Genomic DNA, 27,560 nt, shown 5'->3' with positions numbered 1-27,560 from the left:
AGTCCTCTGAGCAAAGCAGGCAGAAGGAGAGAAACTTTCTTTCCTTCCTCTTTCCTGCAACGAATTCCTCATTTGCTCTTGCAAACGCAAGGCTTCTTTTGAAAAACTACGTCACGGTGCAGGGATCCTTCCAGAGGAGCAACGACATAGTTTTAGCTGGAAGGGCTTGGCAGCAGCCGGGGAGAAAAGGCCTCTTGCTATTCTCTTTTCTTTCTGCCCGAATGCGGTCAATTGGCACTTGCCAAAGCAAGGTTTCCCAGCACAAACTACAAAGCAGGAGCTCTCTCCTGGCAGAGGAAATCCCATGCAGTGTTGCCCTGGCGAGATAGTGTTGCTACAGTGAGGCCCAGGGAAAACAGACTGCCTAGAGAAATCCTAGCAAAGCCCTGTGTTTCCCCACAGGAATGTATGTCCGTTTCAGTTCTTTGCCAGCAACGGAGCTCAGAGGCAACGTCAGATTGTGTGTATCTCAGTGAGAGAAAGAACACTGTGACTTCCCCCGTTCCTCTGACGAAAGCAGTTAGAGGGAGAAAAGCGTCCTTTGCTTTCGCTTTCCCGCAATGAGCTCGACAGATCTGCCCTTCGCGAAGGGCCGTTTTCCCCCGGAGAACTGCCTCGCGGTAGCCCTGTTCTGGAAGTGGAACGAGTATGCAGTGTTAGCGTTCAGCTAATGTGAAGGCTCGCTTTGGCCCAGGGCAAACGAAGCGCCGGGGGAAATCTTAGCAGAGCCCGGCGCCTTTCCACGGTTCAAAGCGTGGAACTGCAGACTCTTTTGCAAAGAAGAGAGCGCACAGGCAACAGCAGCCTGCAGATTTCTCAGTGAAAGGGAGAACTCCCTGACTTCATCCAGTCCTCTGAGCAAAGCAGGCAGAAGGAGAGAAACTTTCTTGCCTTCCTCTTTCCTGCAACGAATTCCTCATTTGCTCTTGCAAACGCAAGGCTTCTTCTGAAAAACTACGTCACGGTGCAGGGATCCTTCCAGAGGAGCAACGACATAGTTTTAGCTGGAAGGGCTTGGGAAAGCAGCCGGGGAGAAAAGGCCTCTTGCTATTCTCTTTTCTTTCTGCCCGAATGCGGTCAATTGGCACTTGCCAAAGCAAGGTTTCCCAGCACAAACTACAAAGCAGGAGCTCTCTCCTGGCAGAGGAAATCCCATGCAGTGTTGCCCTGGCGAGATAGTGTTGCTACAGTGAGGCCCAGGGAAAACACACTGCCTAGAGAAATCCTAGCAAAGCCCTGTGTTTCCCCACAGGAATGTATGTCCGTTTCAGTTCTTTGCCAGCAACGGAGCTCAGAGGCAACGTCAGATTGTGTGTATCTCAGTGAGAGAAAGAACACTGTGACTTCCCCCGTTCCTCTGACGAAAGCAGTTAGAGGGAGAAAAGCGTCCTTTGCTTTCGCTTTCCCGCAATGAGCTCGACAGATCTGCCCTTCGCGAAGGGCCGTTTTCCCCCGGAGAACTGCCTCGCGGTAGCCCTGTTCTGGAAGTGGAACGAGTATGCAGTGTTAGCGTTCAGCTAATGTGAAGGCTCGCTTTGGCCCAGGGCAAACGAAGCGCCGGGGGAAATCTTAGCAGAGCCCGGCGCCTTTCCACGGTTCAAAGCGTGGAACTGCAGACTCTTTTGCAAAGAAGAGAGCGCCCAGGCAACAGCAGCCTGCAAATTTCTCAGTGAAAGGGAGAACTCCCTGACTTCATCCAGTCCTCTGAGCAAAGCAGGCAGAAGGAGAGAAACTTTCTTGCCTTCCTCTTTCCTGCAACGAATTCCTCATTTGCTCTTGCAAACGCAAGGCTTCTTCTGAAAAACTACGTCACGGTGCAGGGATCCTTCCAGAGGAGCAACGACATAGTTTTAGCTGGAAGGGCTTGGGAAAGCAGCCGGGGAGAAAAGGCCTCTTGCTATTCTCTTTTCTTTCTGCCCGAATGCGGTCAATTGGCACTTGCCAAAGCAAGGTTTCCCAGCACAAACTACAAAGCAGGAGCTCTCTCCTGGCAGAGGAAATCCCATGCAGTGTTGCCCTGCCGAGATAGTGTTGCTACAGTGAGGCCCAGGGAAAACAGACTGCCTAGAGAAATCCTAGCAAAGCCCTGTGTTTCCCCACAGGAATGTATGTCCGTTTCAGTTCTTTGCCAGCAACGGAGCTCAGAGGCAACGTCAGATTGTGTGTATCTCAGTGAGAGAAAGAACACTGTGACTTCCCCCGTTCCTCTGACGAAAGCAGTTAGAGGGAGAAAAGCGTCCTTTGCTTTCGCTTTCCCGCAATGAGCTCGACAGATCTGCCCTTCGCGAAGGGCTGTTTTCCCCCGGAGAACTGCCTCGCGGTAGCCCTGTTCTGGAAGTGGAACGAGTATGCAGTGTTAGCGTTCAGCTAATGTGAAGGCTCGCTTTGGCCCAGGGTAAAAGAAGCGCCGGGGAAATCTTAGCAGAGCCCGGCGCCTTTCCACGGTTCAAAGCGTGGAACTGCAGACTCTTTTGCAAAGAAGAGAGCGCCCAGGCAACAGCAGCCTGCAGATTTCTCAGTGAAAGGGAGAACTCCCTGACTTCATCCAGTCCTCTGAGCAAAGCAGGCAGAAGGAGAGAAACTTTCTTTCCTTCCTCTTTCCTGCAACGAATTCCTCATTTGCTCTTGCAAACGCAAGGCTTCTTCTGAAAAACTACGTCACGGTGCAGGGATCCTTCCAGAGGAGCAACGACATAGTTTTAGCTGGAAGGGCTTGGCAGAGCAGCCGGGGAGAAAAGGCCTCTTGCTATTCTCTTTTCTTTCTGCCCAAATGCGGTCAACTGGCACTTGCCAAAGCAAGGTTTCCCAGCACAAACTACAAAGCAGCAGCTCTCTCCTGGCAGAGGAAATCCCATGCAGTGTTGCCCTGGCGAGATAGTGTTGCTACAGTGAGGCCCAGGGAAAACAGACTGCCTAGAGAAATCCTAGCAAAGCCCTGTGTTTCCCCACAGGAATGTATGTCCGTTTCAGTTCTTTGCCAGCAACGGAGCTCAGAGGCAACGTCAGATTGTGTGTATCTCAGTGAGAGAAAGAACACTGTGACATCCCCCGTTCCTCTGACGAAAGCAGTTAGAGGGAGAAAAGCGTCCTTTGCTTTCGCTTTCCCGCAATGAGCTCGACAGATCTGCCCTTCGCGAAGGGCCGTTTTCCCCCGGAGAACTGCCTCGCGGTAGCCCTGTTCTGGAAGTGGAACGAGTATGCAGTGTTAGCGTTCAGCTAATGTGAAGGCTCGCTTTGGCCCAGGGCAAACGAAGCGCCGGGGGAAATCTTCGCAGAGCCCGGCGCCTTTCCACGGTTCAAAGCGTGGAACTGCAGACTCTTTTGCAAAGAAGAGAGCGCACAGGCAACAGCAGCCTGCAGATTTCTCAGTGAAAGGGAGAACTCCCTGACTTCATCCAGTCCTCTGAGCAAAGCAGGCAGAAGGAGAGAAACTTTCTTGCCTTCCTCTTTCCTGCAACGAATTCCTCATTTGCTCTTGCAAACGCAAGGCTTCTTCTGAAAAACTACGTCACGGTGCAGGGATCCTTCCAGAGGAGCAACGACATAGTTTTAGCTGGAAGGGCTTGGGAAAGCAGCCGGGGAGAAAAGGCCTCTTGCTATTCTCTTTTCTTTCTGCCCGAATGCGGTCAATTGGCACTTGCCAAAGCAAGGTTTCCCAGCACAAACTACAAAGCAGGAGCTCTCTCCTGGCAGAGGAAATCCCATGCAGTGTTGCCCTGGCGAGATAGTGTTGCTACAGTGAGGCCCAGGGAAAACAGACTGCCTAGAGAAATCCTAGCAAAGCCCTGTGTTTCCCCACAGGAATGTATGTCCGTTTCAGTTCTTTGCCAGCAACGGAGCTCAGAGGCAACGTCAGATTGTGTGTATCTCAGTGAGAGAAAGAACACTGTGACTTCCCCCGTTCCTCTGACGAAAGCAGTTAGAGGGAGAAAAGCGTCCTTTGCTTTCGCTTTCCCGCAATGAGCTCGACAGATCTGCCCTTCGCGAAGGGCCGTTTTCCCCCGGAGAACTGCCTCGCGGTAGCCCTGTTCTGGAAGTGGAACGAGTATGCAGTGTTAGCGTTCAGCTAATGTGAAGGCTCGCTTTGGCCCAGGGCAAACGAAGCGCCGGGGGAAATCTTCGCAGAGCCCGGCGCCTTTCCACGGTTCAAAGCGTGGAACTGCAGACTCTTTTGCAAAGAAGAGAGCGCACAGGCAACAGCAGCCTGCAGATTTCTCAGTGAAAGGGAGAACTCCCTGACTTCATCCAGTCCTCTGAGCAAAGCAGGCAGAAGGAGAGAAACTTTCTTGCCTTCCTCTTTCCTGCAACGAATTCCTCATTTGCTCTTGCAAACGCAAGGCTTCTTCTGAAAAACTACGTCACGGTGCAGGGATCCTTCCAGAGGAGCAACGACATAGTTTTAGCTGGAAGGGCTTGGGAAAGCAGCCGGGGAGAAAAGGCCTCTTGCTATTCTCTTTTCTTTCTGCCCGAATGCGGTCAATTGGCACTTGCCAAAGCAAGGTTTCCCAGCACAAACTACAAAGCAGGAGCTCTCTCCTGGCAGAGGAAATCCCATGCAGTGTTGCCCTGGCGAGATAGTGTTGCTACAGTGAGGCCCAGGGAAAACAGACTGCCTAGAGAAATCCTAGCAAAGCCCTGTGTTTCCCCACAGGAATGTATGTCCGTTTCAGTTCTTTGCCAGCAACGGAGCTCAGAGGCAACGTCAGATTGTGTGTATCTCAGTGAGAGAAAGAACACTGTGACTTCCCCCGTTCCTCTGACGAAAGCAGTTAGAGGGAGAAAAGCGTCCTTTGCTTTCGCTTTCCCGCAATGAGCTCGACAGATCTGCCCTTCGCGAAGGGCCGTTTTCCCCCGGAGAACTGCCTCGCGGTAGCCCTGTTCTGGAAGTGGAACGAGTATGCAGTGTTAGCGTTCAGCTAATGTGAAGGCTCGCTTTGGCCCAGGGCAAACGAAGCGCCGGGGGAAATCTTCGCAGAGCCCGGCGCCTTTCCACGGTTCAAAGCGTGGAACTGCAGACTCTTTTGCAAAGAAGAGAGCGCACAGGCAACAGCAGCCTGCAGATTTCTCAGTGAAAGGGAGAACTCCCTGACTTCATCCAGTCCTCTGAGCAAAGCAGGCAGAAGGAGAGAAACTTTCTTGCCTTCCTCTTTCCTGCAACGAATTCCTCATTTGCTCTTGCAAACGCAAGGCTTATTCTGAAAAACTACGTCACGGTGCAGGGATCCTTCCAGAGGAGCAACGACATAGTTTTAGCTGGAAGGGCTTGGCAGAGCAGCCGGGGAGAAAAGGCCTCTTGCTATTCTCTTTTCTTTCTGCCCAAATGCGGTCAACTGGCACTTGCCAAAGCAAGGTTTCCCAGCACAAACTACAAAGCAGCAGCTCTCTCCTGGCAGAGGAAATCCCATGCAGTGTTGCCCTGGCGAGATAGTGTTGCTACAGTGAGGCCCAGGGAAAACACACTGCCTAGAGAAATCCTAGCAAAGCCCTGTGTTTCCCCACAGGAATGTATGTCCGTTTCAGTTCTTTGCCAGCAACGGAGCTCAGAGGCAACGTCAGATTGTGTGTATCTCAGTGAGAGAAAGAACACTGTGACTTCCCCCGTTCCTCTGACGAAAGCAGTTAGAGGGAGAAAAGCGTCCTTTGCTTTCGCTTTCCCGCAATGAGCTCGACAGATCTGCCCTTCGCGAAGGGCCGTTTTCCCCCGGAGAACTGCCTCGCGGTAGCCCTGTTCTGGAAGTGGAACGAGTATGCAGTGTTAGCGTTCAGCTAATGTGAAGGCTCGCTTTGGCCCAGGGCAAACGAAGCGCCGGGGGAAATCTTCGCAGAGCCCGGCGCCTTTCCACGGTTCAAAGCGTGGAACTGCAGACTCTTTTGCAAAGAAGAGAGCGCACAGGCAACAGCAGCCTGCAAATTTCTCAGTGAAAGGGAGAACTCCCTGACTTCATCCAGTCCTCTGAGCAAAGCAGGCAGAAGGAGAGAAACTTTCTTTCCTTCCTCTTTCCTGCAACGAATTCCTCATTTGCTCTTGCAAACGCAAGGCTTCTTTTGAAAAACTACGTCACGGTGCAGGGATCCTTCCAGAGGAGCAACGACATAGTTTTAGCTGGAAGGGCTTGGCAGCAGCCGGGGAGAAAAGGCCTCTTGCTATTCTCTTTTCTTTCTGCCCGAATGCGGTCAATTGGCACTTGCCAAAGCAAGGTTTCCCAGCACAAACTACAAAGCAGGAGCTCTCTCCTGGCAGAGGAAATCCCATGCAGTGTTGCCCTGGCGAGATAGTGTTGCTACAGTGAGGCCCAGGGAAAACAGACTGCCTAGAGAAATCCTAGCAAAGCCCTGTGTTTCCCCACAGGAATGTATGTCCGTTTCAGTTCTTTGCCAGCAACGGAGCTCAGAGGCAACGTCAGATTGTGTGTATCTCAGTGAGAGAAAGAACACTGTGACTTCCCCCGTTCCTCTGACGAAAGCAGTTAGAGGGAGAAAAGCGTCCTTTGCTTTCGCTTTCCCGCAATGAGCTCGACAGATCTGCCCTTCGCGAAGGGCCGTTTTCCCCCGGAGAACTGCCTCGCGGTAGCCCTGTTCTGGAAGTGGAACGAGTATGCAGTGTTAGCGTTCAGCTAATGTGAAGGCTCGCTTTGGCCCAGGGCAAACGAAGCGCCGGGGGAAATCTTCGCAGAGCCCGGCGCCTTTCCACGGTTCAAAGCGTGGAACTGCAGACTCTTTTGCAAAGAAGAGAGCGCACAGGCAACAGCAGCCTGCAGATTTCTCAGTGAAAGGGAGAACTCCCTGACTTCATCCAGTCCTCTGAGCAAAGCAGGCAGAAGGAGAGAAACTTTCTTGCCTTCCTCTTTCCTGCAACGAATTCCTCATTTGCTCTTGCAAACGCAAGGCTTCTTCTGAAAAACTACGTCACGGTGCAGGGATCCTTCCAGAGGAGCAACGACATAGTTTTAGCTGGAAGGGCTTGGGAAAGCAGCCGGGGAGAAAAGGCCTCTTGCTATTCTCTTTTCTTTCTGCCCGAATGCGGTCAATTGGCACTTGCCAAAGCAAGGTTTCCCAGCACAAACTACAAAGCAGGAGCTCTCTCCTGGCAGAGGAAATCCCATGCAGTGTTGCCCTGGCGAGATAGTGTTGCTACAGTGAGGCCCAGGGAAAACACACTGCCTAGAGAAATCCTAGCAAAGCCCTGTGTTTCCCCACAGGAATGTATGTCCGTTTCAGTTCTTTGCCAGCAACGGAGCTCAGAGGCAACGTCAGATTGTGTGTATCTCAGTGAGAGAAAGAACACTGTGACTTCCCCCGTTCCTCTGACGAAAGCAGTTAGAGGGAGAAAAGCGTCCTTTGCTTTCGCTTTCCCGCAATGAGCTCGACAGATCTGCCCTTCGCGAAGGGCCGTTTTCCCCCGGAGAACTGCCTCGCGGTAGCCCTGTTCTGGAAGTGGAACGAGTATGCAGTGTTAGCGTTCAGCTAATGTGAAGGCTCGCTTTGGCCCAGGGCAAACGAAGCGCCGGGGGAAATCTTAGCAGAGCCCGGCGCCTTTCCACGGTTCAAAGCGTGGAACTGCAGACTCTTTTGCAAAGAAGAGAGCGCCCAGGCAACAGCAGCCTGCAAATTTCTCAGTGAAAGGGAGAACTCCCTGACTTCATCCAGTCCTCTGAGCAAAGCAGGCAGAAGGAGAGAAACTTTCTTGCCTTCCTCTTTCCTGCAACGAATTCCTCATTTGCTCTTGCAAACGCAAGGCTTCTTCTGAAAAACTACGTCACGGTGCAGGGATCCTTCCAGAGGAGCAACGACATAGTTTTAGCTGGAAGGGCTTGGGAAAGCAGCCGGGGAGAAAAGGCCTCTTGCTATTCTCTTTTCTTTCTGCCCGAATGCGGTCAATTGGCACTTGCCAAAGCAAGGTTTCCCAGCACAAACTACAAAGCAGGAGCTCTCTCCTGGCAGAGGAAATCCCATGCAGTGTTGCCCTGCCGAGATAGTGTTGCTACAGTGAGGCCCAGGGAAAACAGACTGCCTAGAGAAATCCTAGCAAAGCCCTGTGTTTCCCCACAGGAATGTATGTCCGTTTCAGTTCTTTGCCAGCAACGGAGCTCAGAGGCAACGTCAGATTGTGTGTATCTCAGTGAGAGAAAGAACACTGTGACTTCCCCCGTTCCTCTGACGAAAGCAGTTAGAGGGAGAAAAGCGTCCTTTGCTTTCGCTTTCCCGCAATGAGCTCGACAGATCTGCCCTTCGCGAAGGGCTGTTTTCCCCCGGAGAACTGCCTCGCGGTAGCCCTGTTCTGGAAGTGGAACGAGTATGCAGTGTTAGCGTTCAGCTAATGTGAAGGCTCGCTTTGGCCCAGGGTAAAAGAAGCGCCGGGGAAATCTTAGCAGAGCCCGGCGCCTTTCCACGGTTCAAAGCGTGGAACTGCAGACTCTTTTGCAAAGAAGAGAGCGCCCAGGCAACAGCAGCCTGCAGATTTCTCAGTGAAAGGGAGAACTCCCTGACTTCATCCAGTCCTCTGAGCAAAGCAGGCAGAAGGAGAGAAACTTTCTTTCCTTCCTCTTTCCTGCAACGAATTCCTCATTTGCTCTTGCAAACGCAAGGCTTCTTCTGAAAAACTACGTCACGGTGCAGGGATCCTTCCAGAGGAGCAACGACATAGTTTTAGCTGGAAGGGCTTGGCAGAGCAGCCGGGGAGAAAAGGCCTCTTGCTATTCTCTTTTCTTTCTGCCCAAATGCGGTCAACTGGCACTTGCCAAAGCAAGGTTTCCCAGCACAAACTACAAAGCAGCAGCTCTCTCCTGGCAGAGGAAATCCCATGCAGTGTTGCCCTGGCGAGATAGTGTTGCTACAGTGAGGCCCAGGGAAAACAGACTGCCTAGAGAAATCCTAGCAAAGCCCTGTGTTTCCCCACAGGAATGTATGTCCGTTTCAGTTCTTTGCCAGCAACGGAGCTCAGAGGCAACGTCAGATTGTGTGTATCTCAGTGAGAGAAAGAACACTGTGACTTCCCCCGTTCCTCTGACGAAAGCAGTTAGAGGGAGAAAAGCGTCCTTTGCTTTCGCTTTCCCGCAATGAGCTCGACAGATCTGCCCTTCGCGAAGGGCCGTTTTCCCCCGGAGAACTGCCTCGCGGTAGCCCTGTTCTGGAAGTGGAACGAGTATGCAGTGTTAGCGTTCAGCTAATGTGAAGGCTCGCTTTGGCCCAGGGCAAACGAAGCGCCGGGGGAAATCTTCGCAGAGCCCGGCGCCTTTCCACGGTTCAAAGCGTGGAACTGCAGACTCTTTTGCAAAGAAGAGAGCGCACAGGCAACAGCAGCCTGCAGATTTCTCAGTGAAAGGGAGAACTCCCTGACTTCATCCAGTCCTCTGAGCAAAGCAGGCAGAAGGAGAGAAACTTTCTTGCCTTCCTCTTTCCTGCAACGAATTCCTCATTTGCTCTTGCAAACGCAAGGCTTCTTCTGAAAAACTACGTCACGGTGCAGGGATCCTTCCAGAGGAGCAACGACATAGTTTTAGCTGGAAGGGCTTGGGAAAGCAGCCGGGGAGAAAAGGCCTCTTGCTATTCTCTTTTCTTTCTGCCCGAATGCGGTCAATTGGCACTTGCCAAAGCAAGGTTTCCCAGCACAAACTACAAAGCAGGAGCTCTCTCCTGGCAGAGGAAATCCCATGCAGTGTTGCCCTGGCGAGATAGTGTTGCTACAGTGAGGCCCAGGGAAAACAGACTGCCTAGAGAAATCCTAGCAAAGCCCTGTGTTTCCCCACAGGAATGTATGTCCGTTTCAGTTCTTTGCCAGCAACGGAGCTCAGAGGCAACGTCAGATTGTGTGTATCTCAGTGAGAGAAAGAACACTGTGACTTCCCCCGTTCCTCTGACGAAAGCAGTTAGAGGGAGAAAAGCGTCCTTTGCTTTCGCTTTCCCGCAATGAGCTCGACAGATCTGCCCTTCGCGAAGGGCCGTTTTCCCCCGGAGAACTGCCTCGCGGTAGCCCTGTTCTGGAAGTGGAACGAGTATGCAGTGTTAGCGTTCAGCTAATGTGAAGGCTCGCTTTGGCCCAGGGCAAACGAAGCGCCGGGGGAAATCTTCGCAGAGCCCGGCGCCTTTCCACGGTTCAAAGCGTGGAACTGCAGACTCTTTTGCAAAGAAGAGAGCGCACAGGCAACAGCAGCCTGCAGATTTCTCAGTGAAAGGGAGAACTCCCTGACTTCATCCAGTCCTCTGAGCAAAGCAGGCAGAAGGAGAGAAACTTTCTTGCCTTCCTCTTTCCTGCAACGAATTCCTCATTTGCTCTTGCAAACGCAAGGCTTCTTCTGAAAAACTACGTCACGGTGCAGGGATCCTTCCAGAGGAGCAACGACATAGTTTTAGCTGGAAGGGCTTGGGAAAGCAGCCGGGGAGAAAAGGCCTCTTGCTATTCTCTTTTCTTTCTGCCCGAATGCGGTCAATTGGCACTTGCCAAAGCAAGGTTTCCCAGCACAAACTACAAAGCAGGAGCTCTCTCCTGGCAGAGGAAATCCCATGCAGTGTTGCCCTGGCGAGATAGTGTTGCTACAGTGAGGCCCAGGGAAAACACACTGCCTAGAGAAATCCTAGCAAAGCCCTGTGTTTCCCCACAGGAATGTATGTCCGTTTCAGTTCTTTGCCAGCAACGGAGCTCAGAGGCAACGTCAGATTGTGTGTATCTCAGTGAGAGAAAGAACACTGTGACTTCCCCCGTTCCTCTGACGAAAGCAGTTAGAGGGAGAAAAGCGTCCTTTGCTTTCGCTTTCCCGCAATGAGCTCGACAGATCTGCCCTTCGCGAAGGGCCGTTTTCCCCCGGAGAACTGCCTCGCGGTAGCCCTGTTCTGGAAGTGGAACGAGTATGCAGTGTTAGCGTTCAGCTAATGTGAAGGCTCGCTTTGGCCCAGGGCAAACGAAGCGCCGGGGGAAATCTTAGCAGAGCCCGGCGCCTTTCCACGGTTCAAAGCGTGGAACTGCAGACTCTTTTGCAAAGAAGAGAGCGCCCAGGCAACAGCAGCCTGCAAATTTCTCAGTGAAAGGGAGAACTCCCTGACTTCATCCAGTCCTCTGAGCAAAGCAGGCAGAAGGAGAGAAACTTTCTTGCCTTCCTCTTTCCTGCAACGAATTCCTCATTTGCTCTTGCAAACGCAAGGCTTCTTCTGAAAAACTACGTCACGGTGCAGGGATCCTTCCAGAGGAGCAACGACATAGTTTTAGCTGGAAGGGCTTGGGAAAGCAGCCGGGGAGAAAAGGCCTCTTGCTATTCTCTTTTCTTTCTGCCCGAATGCGGTCAATTGGCACTTGCCAAAGCAAGGTTTCCCAGCACAAACTACAAAGCAGGAGCTCTCTCCTGGCAGAGGAAATCCCATGCAGTGTTGCCCTGCCGAGATAGTGTTGCTACAGTGAGGCCCAGGGAAAACAGACTGCCTAGAGAAATCCTAGCAAAGCCCTGTGTTTCCCCACAGGAATGTATGTCCGTTTCAGTTCTTTGCCAGCAACGGAGCTCAGAGGCAACGTCAGATTGTGTGTATCTCAGTGAGAGAAAGAACACTGTGACTTCCCCCGTTCCTCTGACGAAAGCAGTTAGAGGGAGAAAAGCGTCCTTTGCTTTCGCTTTCCCGCAATGAGCTCGACAGATCTGCCCTTCGCGAAGGGCTGTTTTCCCCCGGAGAACTGCCTCGCGGTAGCCCTGTTCTGGAAGTGGAACGAGTATGCAGTGTTAGCGTTCAGCTAATGTGAAGGCTCGCTTTGGCCCAGGGTAAAAGAAGCGCCGGGGAAATCTTAGCAGAGCCCGGCGCCTTTCCACGGTTCAAAGCGTGGAACTGCAGACTCTTTTGCAAAGAAGAGAGCGCCCAGGCAACAGCAGCCTGCAGATTTCTCAGTGAAAGGGAGAACTCCCTGACTTCATCCAGTCCTCTGAGCAAAGCAGGCAGAAGGAGAGAAACTTTCTTTCCTTCCTCTTTCCTGCAACGAATTCCTCATTTGCTCTTGCAAACGAAAGGCTTCTTCTGAAAAACTACGTCACGGTGCAGGGATCCTTCCAGAGGAGCAACGACATAGTTTTAGCTGGAAGGGCTTGGCAGAGCAGCCGGGGAGAAAAGGCCTCTTGCTATTCTCTTTTCTTTCTGCCCAAATGCGGTCAACTGGCACTTGCCAAAGCAAGGTTTCCCAGCACAAACTACAAAGCAGCAGCTCTCTCCTGGCAGAGGAAATCCCATGCAGTGTTGCCCTGGCGAGATAGTGTTGCTACAGTGAGGCCCAGGGAAAACAGACTGCCTAGAGAAATCCTAGCAAAGCCCTGTGTTTCCCCACAGGAATGTATGTCCGTTTCAGTTCTTTGCCAGCAACGGAGCTCAGAGGCAACGTCAGATTGTGTGTATCTCAGTGAGAGAAAGAACACTGTGACTTCCCCCGTTCCTCTGACGAAAGCAGTTAGAGGGAGAAAAGCGTCCTTTGCTTTCGCTTTCCCGCAATGAGCTCGACAGATCTGCCCTTCGCGAAGGGCCGTTTTCCCCCGGAGAACTGCCTCGCGGTAGCCCTGTTCTGGAAGTGGAACGAGTATGCAGTGTTAGCGTTCAGCTAATGTGAAGGCTCGCTTTGGCCCAGGGCAAACGAAGCGCCGGGGGAAATCTTCGCAGAGCCCGGCGCCTTTCCACGGTTCAAAGCGTGGAACTGCAGACTCTTTTGCAAAGAAGAGAGCGCACAGGCAACAGCAGCCTGCAGATTTCTCAGTGAAAGGGAGAACTCCCTGACTTCATCCAGTCCTCTGAGCAAAGCAGGCAGAAGGAGAGAAACTTTCTTGCCTTCCTCTTTCCTGCAACGAATTCCTCATTTGCTCTTGCAAACGCAAGGCTTCTTCTGAAAAACTACGTCACGGTGCAGGGATCCTTCCAGAGGAGCAACGACATAGTTTTAGCTGGAAGGGCTTGGGAAAGCAGCCGGGGAGAAAAGGCCTCTTGCTATTCTCTTTTCTTTCTGCCCGAATGCGGTCAATTGGCACTTGCCAAAGCAAGGTTTCCCAGCACAAACTACAAAGCAGGAGCTCTCTCCTGGCAGAGGAAATCCCATGCAGTGTTGCCCTGGCGAGATAGTGTTGCTACAGTGAGGCCCAGGGAAAACAGACTGCCTAGAGAAATCCTAGCAAAGCCCTGTGTTTCCCCACAGGAATGTATGTCCGTTTCAGTTCTTTGCCAGCAACGGAGCTCAGAGGCAACGTCAGATTGTGTGTATCTCAGTGAGATAAAGAACACTGTGACTTCCCCCGTTCCTCTGACGAAAGCAGTTAGAGGGAGAAAAGCGTCCTTTGCTTTCGCTTTCCCGCAATGAGCTCGACAGATCTGCCCTTCGCGAAGGGCCGTTTTCCCCCGGAGAACTGCCTCGCGGTAGCCCTGTTCTGGAAGTGGAACGAGTATGCAGTGTTAGCGTTCAGCTAATGTGAAGGCTCGCTTTGGCCCAGGGCAAACGAAGCGCCGGGGGAAATCTTCGCAGAGCCCGGCGCCTTTCCACGGTTCAAAGCGTGGAACTGCAGACTCTTTTGCAAAGAAGAGAGCGCACAGGCAACAGCAGCCTGCAGATTTCTCAGTGAAAGGGAGAACTCCCTGACTTCATCCAGTCCTCTGAGCAAAGCAGGCAGAAGGAGAGAAACTTTCTTGCCTTCCTCTTTCCTGCAACGAATTCCTCATTTGCTCTTGCAAACGCAAGGCTTCTTCTGAAAAACTACGTCACGGTGCAGGGATCCTTCCAGAGGAGCAACGACATAGTTTTAGCTGGAAGGGCTTGGGAAAGCAGCCGGGGAGAAAAGGCCTCTTGCTATTCTCTTTTCTTTCTGCCCGAATGCGGTCAATTGGCACTTGCCAAAGCAAGGTTTCCCAGCACAAACTACAAAGCAGGAGCTCTCTCCTGGCAGAGGAAATCCCATGCAGTGTTGCCCTGGCGAGATAGTGTTGCTACAGTGAGGCCCAGGGAAAACACACTGCCTAGAGAAATCCTAGCAAAGCCCTGTGTTTCCCCACAGGAATGTATGTCCGTTTCAGTTCTTTGCCAGCAACGGAGCTCAGAGGCAACGTCAGATTGTGTGTATCTCAGTGAGAGAAAGAACACTGTGACTTCCCCCGTTCCTCTGACGAAAGCAGTTAGAGGGAGAAAAGCGTCCTTTGCTTTCGCTTTCCCGCAATGAGCTCGACAGATCTGCCCTTCGCGAAGGGCCGTTTTCCCCCGGAGAACTGCCTCGCGGTAGCCCTGTTCTGGAAGTGGAACGAGTATGCAGTGTTAGCGTTCAGCTAATGTGAAGGCTCGCTTTGGCCCAGGGCAAACGAAGCGCCGGGGGAAATCTTAGCAGAGCCCGGCGCCTTTCCACGGTTCAAAGCGTGGAACTGCAGACTCTTTTGCAAAGAAGAGAGCGCCCAGGCAACAGCAGCCTGCAAATTTCTCAGTGAAAGGGAGAACTCCCTGACTTCATCCAGTCCTCTGAGCAAAGCAGGCAGAAGGAGAGAAACTTTCTTGCCTTCCTCTTTCCTGCAACGAATTCCTCATTTGCTCTTGCAAACGCAAGGCTTCTTCTGAAAAACTACGTCACGGTGCAGGGATCCTTCCAGAGGAGCAACGACATAGTTTTAGCTGGAAGGGCTTGGGAAAGCAGCCGGGGAGAAAAGGCCTCTTGCTATTCTCTTTTCTTTCTGCCCGAATGCGGTCAATTGGCACTTGCCAAAGCAAGGTTTCCCAGCACAAACTACAAAGCAGGAGCTCTCTCCTGGCAGAGGAAATCCCATGCAGTGTTGCCCTGCCGAGATAGTGTTGCTACAGTGAGGCCCAGGGAAAACAGACTGCCTAGAGAAATCCTAGCAAAGCCCTGTGTTTCCCCACAGGAATGTATGTCCGTTTCAGTTCTTTGCCAGCAACGGAGCTCAGAGGCAACGTCAGATTGTGTGTATCTCAGTGAGAGAAAGAACACTGTGACTTCCCCCGTTCCTCTGACGAAAGCAGTTAGAGGGAGAAAAGCGTCCTTTGCTTTCGCTTTCCCGCAATGAGCTCGACAGATCTGCCCTTCGCGAAGGGCTGTTTTCCCCCGGAGAACTGCCTCGCGGTAGCCCTGTTCTGGAAGTGGAACGAGTATGCAGTGTTAGCGTTCAGCTAATGTGAAGGCTCGCTTTGGCCCAGGGTAAAAGAAGCGCCGGGGAAATCTTAGCAGAGCCCGGCGCCTTTCCACGGTTCAAAGCGTGGAACTGCAGACTCTTTTGCAAAGAAGAGAGCGCCCAGGCAACAGCAGCCTGCAGATTTCTCAGTGAAAGGGAGAACTCCCTGACTTCATCCAGTCCTCTGAGCAAAGCAGGCAGAAGGAGAGAAACTTTCTTTCCTTCCTCTTTCCTGCAACGAATTCCTCATTTGCTCTTGCAAACGAAAGGCTTCTTCTGAAAAACTACGTCACGGTGCAGGGATCCTTCCAGAGGAGCAACGACATAGTTTTAGCTGGAAGGGCTTGGCAGAGCAGCCGGGGAGAAAAGGCCTCTTGCTATTCTCTTTTCTTTCTGCCCAAATGCGGTCAACTGGCACTTGCCAAAGCAAGGTTTCCCAGCACAAACTACAAAGCAGCAGCTCTCTCCTGGCAGAGGAAATCCCATGCAGTGTTGCCCTGGCGAGATAGTGTTGCTACAGTGAGGCCCAGGGAAAACAGACTGCCTAGAGAAATCCTAGCAAAGCCCTGTGTTTCCCCACAGGAATGTATGTCCGTTTCAGTTCTTTGCCAGCAACGGAGCTCAGAGGCAACGTCAGATTGTGTGTATCTCAGTGAGAGAAAGAACACTGTGACTTCCCCCGTTCCTCTGACGAAAGCAGTTAGAGGGAGAAAAGCGTCCTTTGCTTTCGCTTTCCCGCAATGAGCTCGACAGATCTGCCCTTCGCGAAGGGCCGTTTTCCCCCGGAGAACTGCCTCGCGGTAGCCCTGTTCTGGAAGTGGAACGAGTATGCAGTGTTAGCGTTCAGCTAATGTGAAGGCTCGCTTTGGCCCAGGGCAAACGAAGCGCCGGGGGAAATCTTCGCAGAGCCCGGCGCCTTTCCACGGTTCAAAGCGTGGAACTGCAGACTCTTTTGCAAAGAAGAGAGCGCACAGGCAACAGCAGCCTGCAGATTTCTCAGTGAAAGGGAGAACTCCCTGACTTCATCCAGTCCTCTGAGCAAAGCAGGCAGAAGGAGAGAAACTTTCTTGCCTTCCTCTTTCCTGCAACGAATTCCTCATTTGCTCTTGCAAACGCAAGGCTTCTTCTGAAAAACTACGTCACGGTGCAGGGATCCTTCCAGAGGAGCAACGACATAGTTTTAGCTGGAAGGGCTTGGGAAAGCAGCCGGGGAGAAAAGGCCTCTTGCTATTCTCTTTTCTTTCTGCCCGAATGCGGTCAATTGGCACTTGCCAAAGCAAGGTTTCCCAGCACAAACTACAAAGCAGGAGCTCTCTCCTGGCAGAGGAAATCCCATGCAGTGTTGCCCTGGCGAGATAGTGTTGCTACAGTGAGGCCCAGGGAAAACAGACTGCCTAGAGAAATCCTAGCAAAGCCCTGTGTTTCCCCACAGGAATGTATGTCCGTTTCAGTTCTTTGCCAGCAACGGAGCTCAGAGGCAACGTCAGATTGTGTGTATCTCAGTGAGAGAAAGAACACTGTGACTTCCCCCGTTCCTCTGACGAAAGCAGTTAGAGGGAGAAAAGCGTCCTTTGCTTTCGCTTTCCCGCAATGAGCTCGACAGATCTGCCCTTCGCGAAGGGCCGTTTTCCCCCGGAGAACTGCCTCGCGGTAGCCCTGTTCTGGAAGTGGAACGAGTATGCAGTGTTAGCGTTCAGCTAATGTGAAGGCTCGCTTTGGCCCAGGGCAAACGAAGCGCCGGGGGAAATCTTCGCAGAGCCCGGCGCCTTTCCACGGTTCAAAGCGTGGAACTGCAGACTCTTTTGCAAAGAAGAGAGCGCCCAGGCAACAGCAGCCTGCAAATTTCTCAGTGAAAGGGAGAACTCCCTGACTTCATCCAGTCCTCTGAGCAAAGCAGGCAGAAGGAGAGAAACTTTCTTTCCTTCCTCTTTCCTGCAACGAATTCCTCATTTGCTCTTGCAAACGCAAGGCTTCTTTTGAAAAACTACGTCACGGTGCAGGGATCCTTCCAGAGGAGCAACGACATAGTTTTAGCTGGAAGGGCTTGGCAGCAGCCGGGGAGAAAAGGCCTCTTGCTATTCTCTTTTCTTTCTGCCCGAATGCGGTCAATTGGCACTTGCCAAAGCAAGGTTTCCCAGCACAAACTACAAAGCAGGAGCTCTCTCCTGGCAGAGGAAATCCCATGCAGTGTTGCCCTGGCGAGATAGTGTTGCTACAGTGAGGCCCAGGGAAAACAGACTGCCTAGAGAAATCCTAGCAAAGCCCTGTGTTTCCCCACAGGAATGTATGTCCGTTTCAGTTCTTTGCCAGCAACGGAGCTCAGAGGCAACGTCAGATTGTGTGTATCTCAGTGAGAGAAAGAACACTGTGACTTCCCCCGTTCCTCTGACGAAAGCAGTTAGAGGGAGAAAAGCGTCCTTTGCTTTCGCTTTCCCGCAATGAGCTCGACAGATCTGCCCTTCGCGAAGGGCTGTTTTCCCCCGGAGAACTGCCTCGCGGTAGCCCTGTTCTGGAAGTGGAACGAGTATGCAGTGTTAGCGTTCAGCTAATGTGAAGGCTCGCTTTGGCCCAGGGCAAACGAAGCGCCGGGGGAAATCTTCGCAGAGCCCGGCGCCTTTCCACGGTTCAAAGCGTGGAACTGCAGACTCTTTTGCAAAGAAGAGAGCGCACAGGCAACAGCAGCCTGCAAATTTCTCAGTGAAAGGGAGAACTCCCTGACTTCATCCAGTCCTCTGAGCAAAGCAGGCAGAAGGAGAGAAACTTTCTTTCCTTCCTCTTTCCTGCAACGAATTCCTCATTTGCTCTTGCAAACGCAAGGCTTCTTTTGAAAAACTACGTCACGGTGCAGGGATCCTTCCAGAGGAGCAACGACATAGTTTTAGCTGGAAGGGCTTGGCAGCAGCCGGGGAGAAAAGGCCTCTTGCTATTCTCTTTTCTTTCTGCCCGAATGCGGTCAATTGGCACTTGCCAAAGCAAGGTTTCCCAGCACAAACTACAAAGCAGGAGCTCTCTCCTGGCAGAGGAAATCCCATGCAGTGTTGCCCTGGCGAGATAGTGTTGCTACAGTGAGGCCCAGGGAAAACAGACTGCCTAGAGAAATCCTAGCAAAGCCCTGTGTTTCCCCACAGGAATGTATGTCCGTTTCAGTTCTTTGCCAGCAACGGAGCTCAGAGGCAACGTCAGATTGTGTGTATCTCAGTGAGAGAAAGAACACTGTGACTTCCCCCGTTCCTCTGACGAAAGCAGTTAGAGGGAGAAAAGCGTCCTTTGCTTTCGCTTTCCCGCAATGAGCTCGACAGATCTGCCCTTCGCGAAGGGCTGTTTTCCCCCGGAGAACTGCCTCGCGGTAGCCCTGTTCTGGAAGTGGAACGAGTATGCAGTGTTAGCGTTCAGCTAATGTGAAGGCTCGCTTTGGCCCAGGGCAAACGAAGCGCCGGGGGAAATCTTAGCAGAGCCCGGCGCCTTTCCACGGTTCAAAGCGTGGAACTGCAGACTCTTTTGCAAAGAAGAGAGCGCACAGGCAACAGCAGCCTGCAGATTTCTCAGTGAAAGGGAGAACTCCCTGACTTCATCCAGTCCTCTGAGCAAAGCAGGCAGAAGGAGAGAAACTTTCTTGCCTTCCTCTTTCCTGCAACGAATTCCTCATTTGCTCTTGCAAACGCAAGGCTTCTTCTGAAAAACTACGTCACGGTGCAGGGATCCTTCCAGAGGAGCAACGACATAGTTTTAGCTGGAAGGGCTTGGGAAAGCAGCCGGGGAGAAAAGGCCTCTTGCTATTCTCTTTTCTTTCTGCCCGAATGCGGTCAATTGGCACTTGCCAAAGCAAGGTTTCCCAGCACAAACTACAAAGCAGGAGCTCTCTCCTGGCAGAGGAAATCCCATGCAGTGTTGCCCTGGCGAGATAGTGTTGCTACAGTGAGGCCCAGGGAAAACACACTGCCTAGAGAAATCCTAGCAAAGCCCTGTGTTTCCCCACAGGAATGTATGTCCGTTTCAGTTCTTTGCCAGCAACGGAGCTCAGAGGCAACGTCAGATTGTGTGTATCTCAGTGAGAGAAAGAACACTGTGACTTCCCCCGTTCCTCTGACGAAAGCAGTTAGAGGGAGAAAAGCGTCCTTTGCTTTCGCTTTCCCGCAATGAGCTCGACAGATCTGCCCTTCGCGAAGGGCCGTTTTCCCCCGGAGAACTGCCTCGCGGTAGCCCTGTTCTGGAAGTGGAACGAGTATGCAGTGTTAGCGTTCAGCTAATGTGAAGGCTCGCTTTGGCCCAGGGCAAACGAAGCGCCGGGGGAAATCTTAGCAGAGCCCGGCGCCTTTCCACGGTTCAAAGCGTGGAACTGCAGACTCTTTTGCAAAGAAGAGAGCGCCCAGGCAACAGCAGCCTGCAAATTTCTCAGTGAAAGGGAGAACTCCCTGACTTCATCCAGTCCTCTGAGCAAAGCAGGCAGAAGGAGAGAAACTTTCTTGCCTTCCTCTTTCCTGCAACGAATTCCTCATTTGCTCTTGCAAACGCAAGGCTTCTTCTGAAAAACTACGTCACGGTGCAGGGATCCTTCCAGAGGAGCAACGACATAGTTTTAGCTGGAAGGGCTTGGGAAAGCAGCCGGGGAGAAAAGGCCTCTTGCTATTCTCTTTTCTTTCTGCCCGAATGCGGTCAATTGGCACTTGCCAAAGCAAGGTTTCCCAGCACAAACTACAAAGCAGGAGCTCTCTCCTGGCAGAGGAAATCCCATGCAGTGTTGCCCTGCCGAGATAGTGTTGCTACAGTGAGGCCCAGGGAAAACAGACTGCCTAGAGAAATCCTAGCAAAGCCCTGTGTTTCCCCACAGGAATGTATGTCCGTTTCAGTTCTTTGCCAGCAACGGAGCTCAGAGGCAACGTCAGATTGTGTGTATCTCAGTGAGAGAAAGAACACTGTGACTTCCCCCGTTCCTCTGACGAAAGCAGTTAGAGGGAGAAAAGCGTCCTTTGCTTTCGCTTTCCCGCAATGAGCTCGACAGATCTGCCCTTCGCGAAGGGCCGTTTTCCCCCGGAGAACTGCCTCGCGGTAGCCCTGTTCTGGAAGTGGAACGAGTATGCAGTGTTAGCGTTCAGCTAATGTGAAGGCTCGCTTTGGCCCAGGGCAAACGAAGCGCCGGGGGAAATCTTCGCAGAGCCCGGCGCCTTTCCACGGTTCAAAGCGTGGAACTGCAGACTCTTTTGCAAAGAAGAGAGCGCACAGGCAACAGCAGCCTGCAGATTTCTCAGTGAAAGGGAGAACTCCCTGACTTCATCCAGTCCTCTGAGCAAAGCAGGCAGAAGGAGAGAAACTTTCTTGCCTTCCTCTTTCCTGCAACGAATTCCTCATTTGCTCTTGCAAACGCAAGGCTTCTTCTGAAAAACTACGTCACGGTGCAGGGATCCTTCCAGAGGAGCAACGACATAGTTTTAGCTGGAAGGGCTTGGGAAAGCAGCCGGGGAGAAAAGGCCTCTTGCTATTCTCTTTTCTTTCTGCCCGAATGCGGTCAATTGGCACTTGCCAAAGCAAGGTTTCCCAGCACAAACTACAAAGCAGGAGCTCTCTCCTGGCAGAGGAAATCCCATGCAGTGTTGCCCTGGCGAGATAGTGTTGCTACAGTGAGGCCCAGGGAAAACAGACTGCCTAGAGAAATCCTAGCAAAGCCCTGTGTTTCCCCACAGGAATGTATGTCCGTTTCAGTTCTTTGCCAGCAACGGAGCTCAGAGGCAACGTCAGATTGTGTGTATCTCAGTGAGAGAAAGAACACTGTGACTTCCCCCGTTCCTCTGACGAAAGCAGTTAGAGGGAGAAAAGCGTCCTTTGCTTTCGCTTTCCCGCAATGAGCTCGACAGATCTGCCCTTCGCGAAGGGCCGTTTTCCCCCGGAGAACTGCCTCGCGGTAGCCCTGTTCTGGAAGTGGAACGAGTATGCAGTGTTAGCGTTCAGCTAATGTGAAGGCTCGCTTTGGCCCAGGGCAAACGAAGCGCCGGGGGAAATCTTCGCAGAGCCCGGCGCCTTTCCACGGTTCAAAGCGTGGAACTGCAGACTCTTTTGCAAAGAAGAGAGCGCCCAGGCAACAGCAGCCTGCAAATTTCTCAGTGAAAGGGAGAACTCCCTGACTTCATCCAGTCCTCTGAGCAAAGCAGGCAGAAGGAGAGAAACTTTCTTTCCTTCCTCTTTCCTGCAACGAATTCCTCATTTGCTCTTGCAAACGCAAGGCTTCTTTTGAAAAACTACGTCACGGTGCAGGGATCCTTCCAGAGGAGCAACGACATAGTTTTAGCTGGAAGGGCTTGGCAGCAGCCGGGGAGAAAAGGCCTCTTGCTATTCTCTTTTCTTTCTGCCCGAATGCGGTCAATTGGCACTTGCCAAAGCAAGGTTTCCCAGCACAAACTACAAAGCAGGAGCTCTCTCCTGGCAGAGGAAATCCCATGCAGTGTTGCCCTGGCGAGATAGTGTTGCTACAGTGAGGCCCAGGGAAAACAGACTGCCTAGAGAAATCCTAGCAAAGCCCTGTGTTTCCCCACAGGAATGTATGTCCGTTTCAGTTCTTTGCCAGCAACGGAGCTCAGAGGCAACGTCAGATTGTGTGTATCTCAGTGAGAGAAAGAACACTGTGACTTCCCCCGTTCCTCTGACGAAAGCAGTTAGAGGGAGAAAAGCGTCCTTTGCTTTCGCTTTCCCGCAATGAGCTCGACAGATCTGCCCTTCGCGAAGGGCTGTTTTCCCCCGGAGAACTGCCTCGCGGTAGCCCTGTTCTGGAAGTGGAACGAGTATGCAGTGTTAGCGTTCAGCTAATGTGAAGGCTCGCTTTGGCCCAGGGCAAACGAAGCGCCGGGGGAAATCTTCGCAGAGCCCGGCGCCTTTCCACGGTTCAAAGCGTGGAACTGCAGACTCTTTTGCAAAGAAGAGAGCGCACAGGCAACAGCAGCCTGCAAATTTCTCAGTGAAAGGGAGAACTCCCTGACTTCATCCAGTCCTCTGAGCAAAGCAGGCAGAAGGAGAGAAACTTTCTTTCCTTCCTCTTTCCTGCAACGAATTCCTCATTTGCTCTTGCAAACGCAAGGCTTCTTTTGAAAAACTACGTCACGGTGCAGGGATCCTTCCAGAGGAGCAACGACATAGTTTTAGCTGGAAGGGCTTGGCAGCAGCCGGGGAGAAAAGGCCTCTTGCTATTCTCTTTTCTTTCTGCCCGAATGCGGTCAATTGGCACTTGCCAAAGCAAGGTTTCCCAGCACAAACTACAAAGCAGGAGCTCTCTCCTGGCAGAGGAAATCCCATGCAGTGTTGCCCTGGCGAGATAGTGTTGCTACAGTGAGGCCCAGGGAAAACAGACTGCCTAGAGAAATCCTAGCAAAGCCCTGTGTTTCCCCACAGGAATGTATGTCCGTTTCAGTTCTTTGCCAGCAACGGAGCTCAGAGGCAACGTCAGATTGTGTGTATCTCAGTGAGAGAAAGAACACTGTGACTTCCCCCGTTCCTCTGACGAAAGCAGTTAGAGGGAGAAAAGCGTCCTTTGCTTTCGCTTTCCCGCAATGAGCTCGACAGATCTGCCCTTCGCGAAGGGCTGTTTTCCCCCGGAGAACTGCCTCGCGGTAGCCCTGTTCTGGAAGTGGAACGAGTATGCAGTGTTAGCGTTCAGCTAATGTGAAGGCTCGCTTTGGCCCAGGGCAAACGAAGCGCCGGGGGAAATCTTAGCAGAGCCCGGCGCCTTTCCACGGTTCAAAGCGTGGAACTGCAGACTCTTTTGCAAAGAAGAGAGCGCACAGGCAACAGCAGCCTGCAGATTTCTCAGTGAAAGGGAGAACTCCCTGACTTCATCCAGTCCTCTGAGCAAAGCAGGCAGAAGGAGAGAAACTTTCTTGCCTTCCTCTTTCCTGCAACGAATTCCTCATTTGCTCTTGCAAACGCAAGGCTTCTTCTGAAAAACTACGTCACGGTGCAGGGATCCTTCCAGAGGAGCAACGACATAGTTTTAGCTGGAAGGGCTTGGGAAAGCAGCCGGGGAGAAAAGGCCTCTTGCTATTCTCTTTTCTTTCTGCCCGAATGCGGTCAATTGGCACTTGCCAAAGCAAGGTTTCCCAGCACAAACTACAAAGCAGGAGCTCTCTCCTGGCAGAGGAAATCCCATGCAGTGTTGCCCTGGCGAGATAGTGTTGCTACAGTGAGGCCCAGGGAAAACACACTGCCTAGAGAAATCCTAGCAAAGCCCTGTGTTTCCCCACAGGAATGTATGTCCGTTTCAGTTCTTTGCCAGCAACGGAGCTCAGAGGCAACGTCAGATTGTGTGTATCTCAGTGAGAGAAAGAACACTGTGACTTCCCCCGTTCCTCTGACGAAAGCAGTTAGAGGGAGAAAAGCGTCCTTTGCTTTCGCTTTCCCGCAATGAGCTCGACAGATCTGCCCTTCGCGAAGGGCCGTTTTCCCCCGGAGAACTGCCTCGCGGTAGCCCTGTTCTGGAAGTGGAACGAGTATGCAGTGTTAGCGTTCAGCTAATGTGAAGGCTCGCTTTGGCCCAGGGCAAACGAAGCGCCGGGGGAAATCTTAGCAGAGCCCGGCGCCTTTCCACGGTTCAAAGCGTGGAACTGCAGACTCTTTTGCAAAGAAGAGAGCGCCCAGGCAACAGCAGCCTGCAAATTTCTCAGTGAAAGGGAGAACTCCCTGACTTCATCCAGTCCTCTGAGCAAAGCAGGCAGAAGGAGAGAAACTTTCTTGCCTTCCTCTTTCCTGCAACGAATTCCTCATTTGCTCTTGCAAACGCAAGGCTTCTTCTGAAAAACTACGTCACGGTGCAGGGATCCTTCCAGAGGAGCAACGACATAGTTTTAGCTGGAAGGGCTTGGGAAAGCAGCCGGGGAGAAAAGGCCTCTTGCTATTCTCTTTTCTTTCTGCCCGAATGCGGTCAATTGGCACTTGCCAAAGCAAGGTTTCCCAGCACAAACTACAAAGCAGGAGCTCTCTCCTGGCAGAGGAAATCCCATGCAGTGTTGCCCTGCCGAGATAGTGTTGCTACAGTGAGGCCCAGGGAAAACAGACTGCCTAGAGAAATCCTAGCAAAGCCCTGTGTTTCCCCACAGGAATGTATGTCCGTTTCAGTTCTTTGCCAGCAACGGAGCTCAGAGGCAACGTCAGATTGTGTGTATCTCAGTGAGAGAAAGAACACTGTGACTTCCCCCGTTCCTCTGACGAAAGCAGTTAGAGGGAGAAAAGCGTCCTTTGCTTTCGCTTTCCCGCAATGAGCTCGACAGATCTGCCCTTCGCGAAGGGCTGTTTTCCCCCGGAGAACTGCCTCGCGGTAGCCCTGTTCTGGAAGTGGAACGAGTATGCAGTGTTAGCGTTCAGCTAATGTGAAGGCTCGCTTTGGCCCAGGGTAAAAGAAGCGCCGGGGAAATCTTAGCAGAGCCCGGCGCCTTTCCACGGTTCAAAGCGTGGAACTGCAGACTCTTTTGCAAAGAAGAGAGCGCCCAGGCAACAGCAGCCTGCAGATTTCTCAGTGAAAGGGAGAACTCCCTGACTTCATCCAGTCCTCTGAGCAAAGCAGGCAGAAGGAGAGAAACTTTCTTTCCTTCCTCTTTCCTGCAACGAATTCCTCATTTGCTCTTGCAAACGCAAGGCTTCTTCTGAAAAACTACGTCACGGTGCAGGGATCCTTCCAGAGGAGCAACGACATAGTTTTAGCTGGAAGGGCTTGGCAGAGCAGCCGGGGAGAAAAGGCCTCTTGCTATTCTCTTTTCTTTCTGCCCAAATGCGGTCAATTGGCACTTGCCAAAGCAAGGTTTCCCAGCACAAACTACAAAGCAGGAGCTCTCTCCTGGCAGAGGAAATCCCATGCAGTGTTGCCCTGGCGAGATAGTGTTGCTACAGTGAGGCCCAGGGAAAACACACTGCCTAGAGAAATCCTAGCAAAGCCCTGTGTTTCCCCACAGGAATGTATGTCCGTTTCAGTTCTTTGCCAGCAACGGAGCTCAGAGGCAACGTCAGATTGTGTGTATCTCAGTGAGAGAAAGAACACTGTGACTTCCCCCGTTCCTCTGACGAAAGCAGTTAGAGGGAGAAAAGCGTCCTTTGCTTTCGCTTTCCCGCAATGAGCTCGACAGATCTGCCCTTCGCGAAGGGCCGTTTTCCCCCGGAGAACTGCCTCGCGGTAGCCCTGTTCTGGAAGTGGAACGAGTATGCAGTGTTAGCGTTCAGCTAATGTGAAGGCTCGCTTTGGCCCAGGGCAAACGAAGCGCCGGGGGAAATCTTCGCAGAGCCCGGCGCCTTTCCACGGTTCAAAGCGTGGAACTGCAGACTCTTTTGCAAAGAAGAGAGCGCACAGGCAACAGCAGCCTGCAAATTTCTCAGTGAAAGGGAGAACTCCCTGACTTCATCCAGTCCTCTGAGCAAAGCAGGCAGAAGGAGAGAAACTTTCTTTCCTTCCTCTTTCCTGCAACGAATTCCTCATTTGCTCTTGCAAACGCAAGGCTTCTTTTGAAAAACTACGTCACGGTGCAGGGATCCTTCCAGAGGAGCAACGACATAGTTTTAGCTGGAAGGGCTTGGCAGCAGCCGGGGAGAAAAGGCCTCTTGCTATTCTCTTTTCTTTCTGCCCGAATGCGGTCAATTGGCACTTGCCAAAGCAAGGTTTCCCAGCACAAACTACAAAGCAGGAGCTCTCTCCTGGCAGAGGAAATCCCATGCAGTGTTGCCCTGCCGAGATAGTGTTGCTACAGTGAGGCCCAGGGAAAACAGACTGCCTAGAGAAATCCTAGCAAAGCCCTGTGTTTCCCCACAGGAATGTATGTCCGTTTCAGTTCTTTGCCAGCAACGGAGCTCAGAGGCAACGTCAGATTGTGTGTATCTCAGTGAGAGAAAGAACACTGTGACTTCCCCCGTTCCTCTGACGAAAGCAGTTAGAGGGAGAAAAGCGTCCTTTGCTTTCGCTTTCCCGCAATGAGCTCGACAGATCTGCCCTTCGCGAAGGGCTGTTTTCCCCCGGAGAACTGCCTCGCGGTAGCCCTGTTCTGGAAGTGGAACGAGTATGCAGTGTTAGCGTTCAGCTAATGTGAAGGCTCGCTTTGGCCCAGGGCAAACGAAGCGCCGGGGGAAATCTTAGCAGAGCCCGGCGCCTTTCCACGGTTCAAAGCGTGGAACTGCAGACTCTTTTGCAAAGAAGAGAGCGCACAGGCAACAGCAGCCTGCAGATTTCTCAGTGAAAGGGAGAACTCCCTGACTTCATCCAGTCCTCTGAGCAAAGCAGGCAGAAGGAGAGAAACTTTCTTTCCTTCCTCTTTCCTGCAACGAATTCCTCATTTGCTCTTGCAAACGCAAGGCTTCTTCTGAAAAACTACGTCACGGTGCAGGGATCCTTCCAGAGGAGCAACGACATAGTTTTAGCTGGAAGGGCTTGGGAAAGCAGCCGGGGAGAAAAGGCCTCTTGCTATTCTCTTTTCTTTCTGCCCGAATGCGGTCAATTGGCACTTGCCAAAGCAAGGTTTCCCAGCACAAACTACAAAGCAGGAGCTCTCTCCTGGCAGAGGAAATCCCATGCAGTGTTGCCCTGCCGAGATAGTGTTGCTACAGTGAGGCCCAGGGAAAACAGACTGCCTAGAGAAATCCTAGCAAAGCCCTGTGTTTCCCCACAGGAATGTATGTCCGTTTCAGTTCTTTGCCAGCAACGGAGCTCAGAGGCAACGTCAGATTGTGTGTATCTCAGTGAGAGAAAGAACACTGTGACTTCCCCCGTTCCTCTGACGAAAGCAGTTAGAGGGAGAAAAGCGTCCTTTGCTTTCGCTTTCCCGCAATGAGCTCGACAGATCTGCCCTTCGCGAAGGGCTGTTTTCCCCCGGAGAACTGCCTCGCGGTAGCCCTGTTCTGGAAGTGGAACGAGTATGCAGTGTTAGCGTTCAGCTAATGTGAAGGCTCGCTTTGGCCCAGGGTAAAAGAAGCGCCGGGGAAATCTTAGCAGAGCCCGGCGCCTTTCCACGGTTCAAAGCGTGGAACTGCAGACTCTTTTGCAAAGAAGAGAGCGCCCAGGCAACAGCAGCCTGCAGATTTCTCAGTGAAAGGGAGAACTCCCTGACTTCATCCAGTCCTCTGAGCAAAGCAGGCAGAAGGAGAGAAACTTTCTTTCCTTCCTCTTTCCTGCAACGAATTCCTCATTTGCTCTTGCAAACGCAAGGCTTCTTCTGAAAAACTACGTCACGGTGCAGGGATCCTTCCAGAGGAGCAACGACATAGTTTTAGCTGGAAGGGCTTGGCAGAGCAGCCGGGGAGAAAAGGCCTCTTGCTATTCTCTTTTCTTTCTGCCCAAATGCGGTCAATTGGCACTTGCCAAAGCAAGGTTTCCCAGCACAAACTACAAAGCAGGAGCTCTCTCCTGGCAGAGGAAATCCCATGCAGTGTTGCCCTGGCGAGATAGTGTTGCTACAGTGAGGCCCAGGGAAAACACACTGCCTAGAGAAATCCTA

Source organism: Elephas maximus, chromosome 18 (genome assembly GCF_024166365.1).
Source record: "Elephas maximus indicus isolate mEleMax1 chromosome 18, mEleMax1 primary haplotype, whole genome shotgun sequence".
Lineage (NCBI taxonomy): Eukaryota > Metazoa > Chordata > Mammalia > Proboscidea > Elephantidae > Elephas > Elephas maximus.
The sequence above is the reverse complement of the archived record's forward strand: the minus strand, read 5'-3'. Positions refer to the sequence as shown.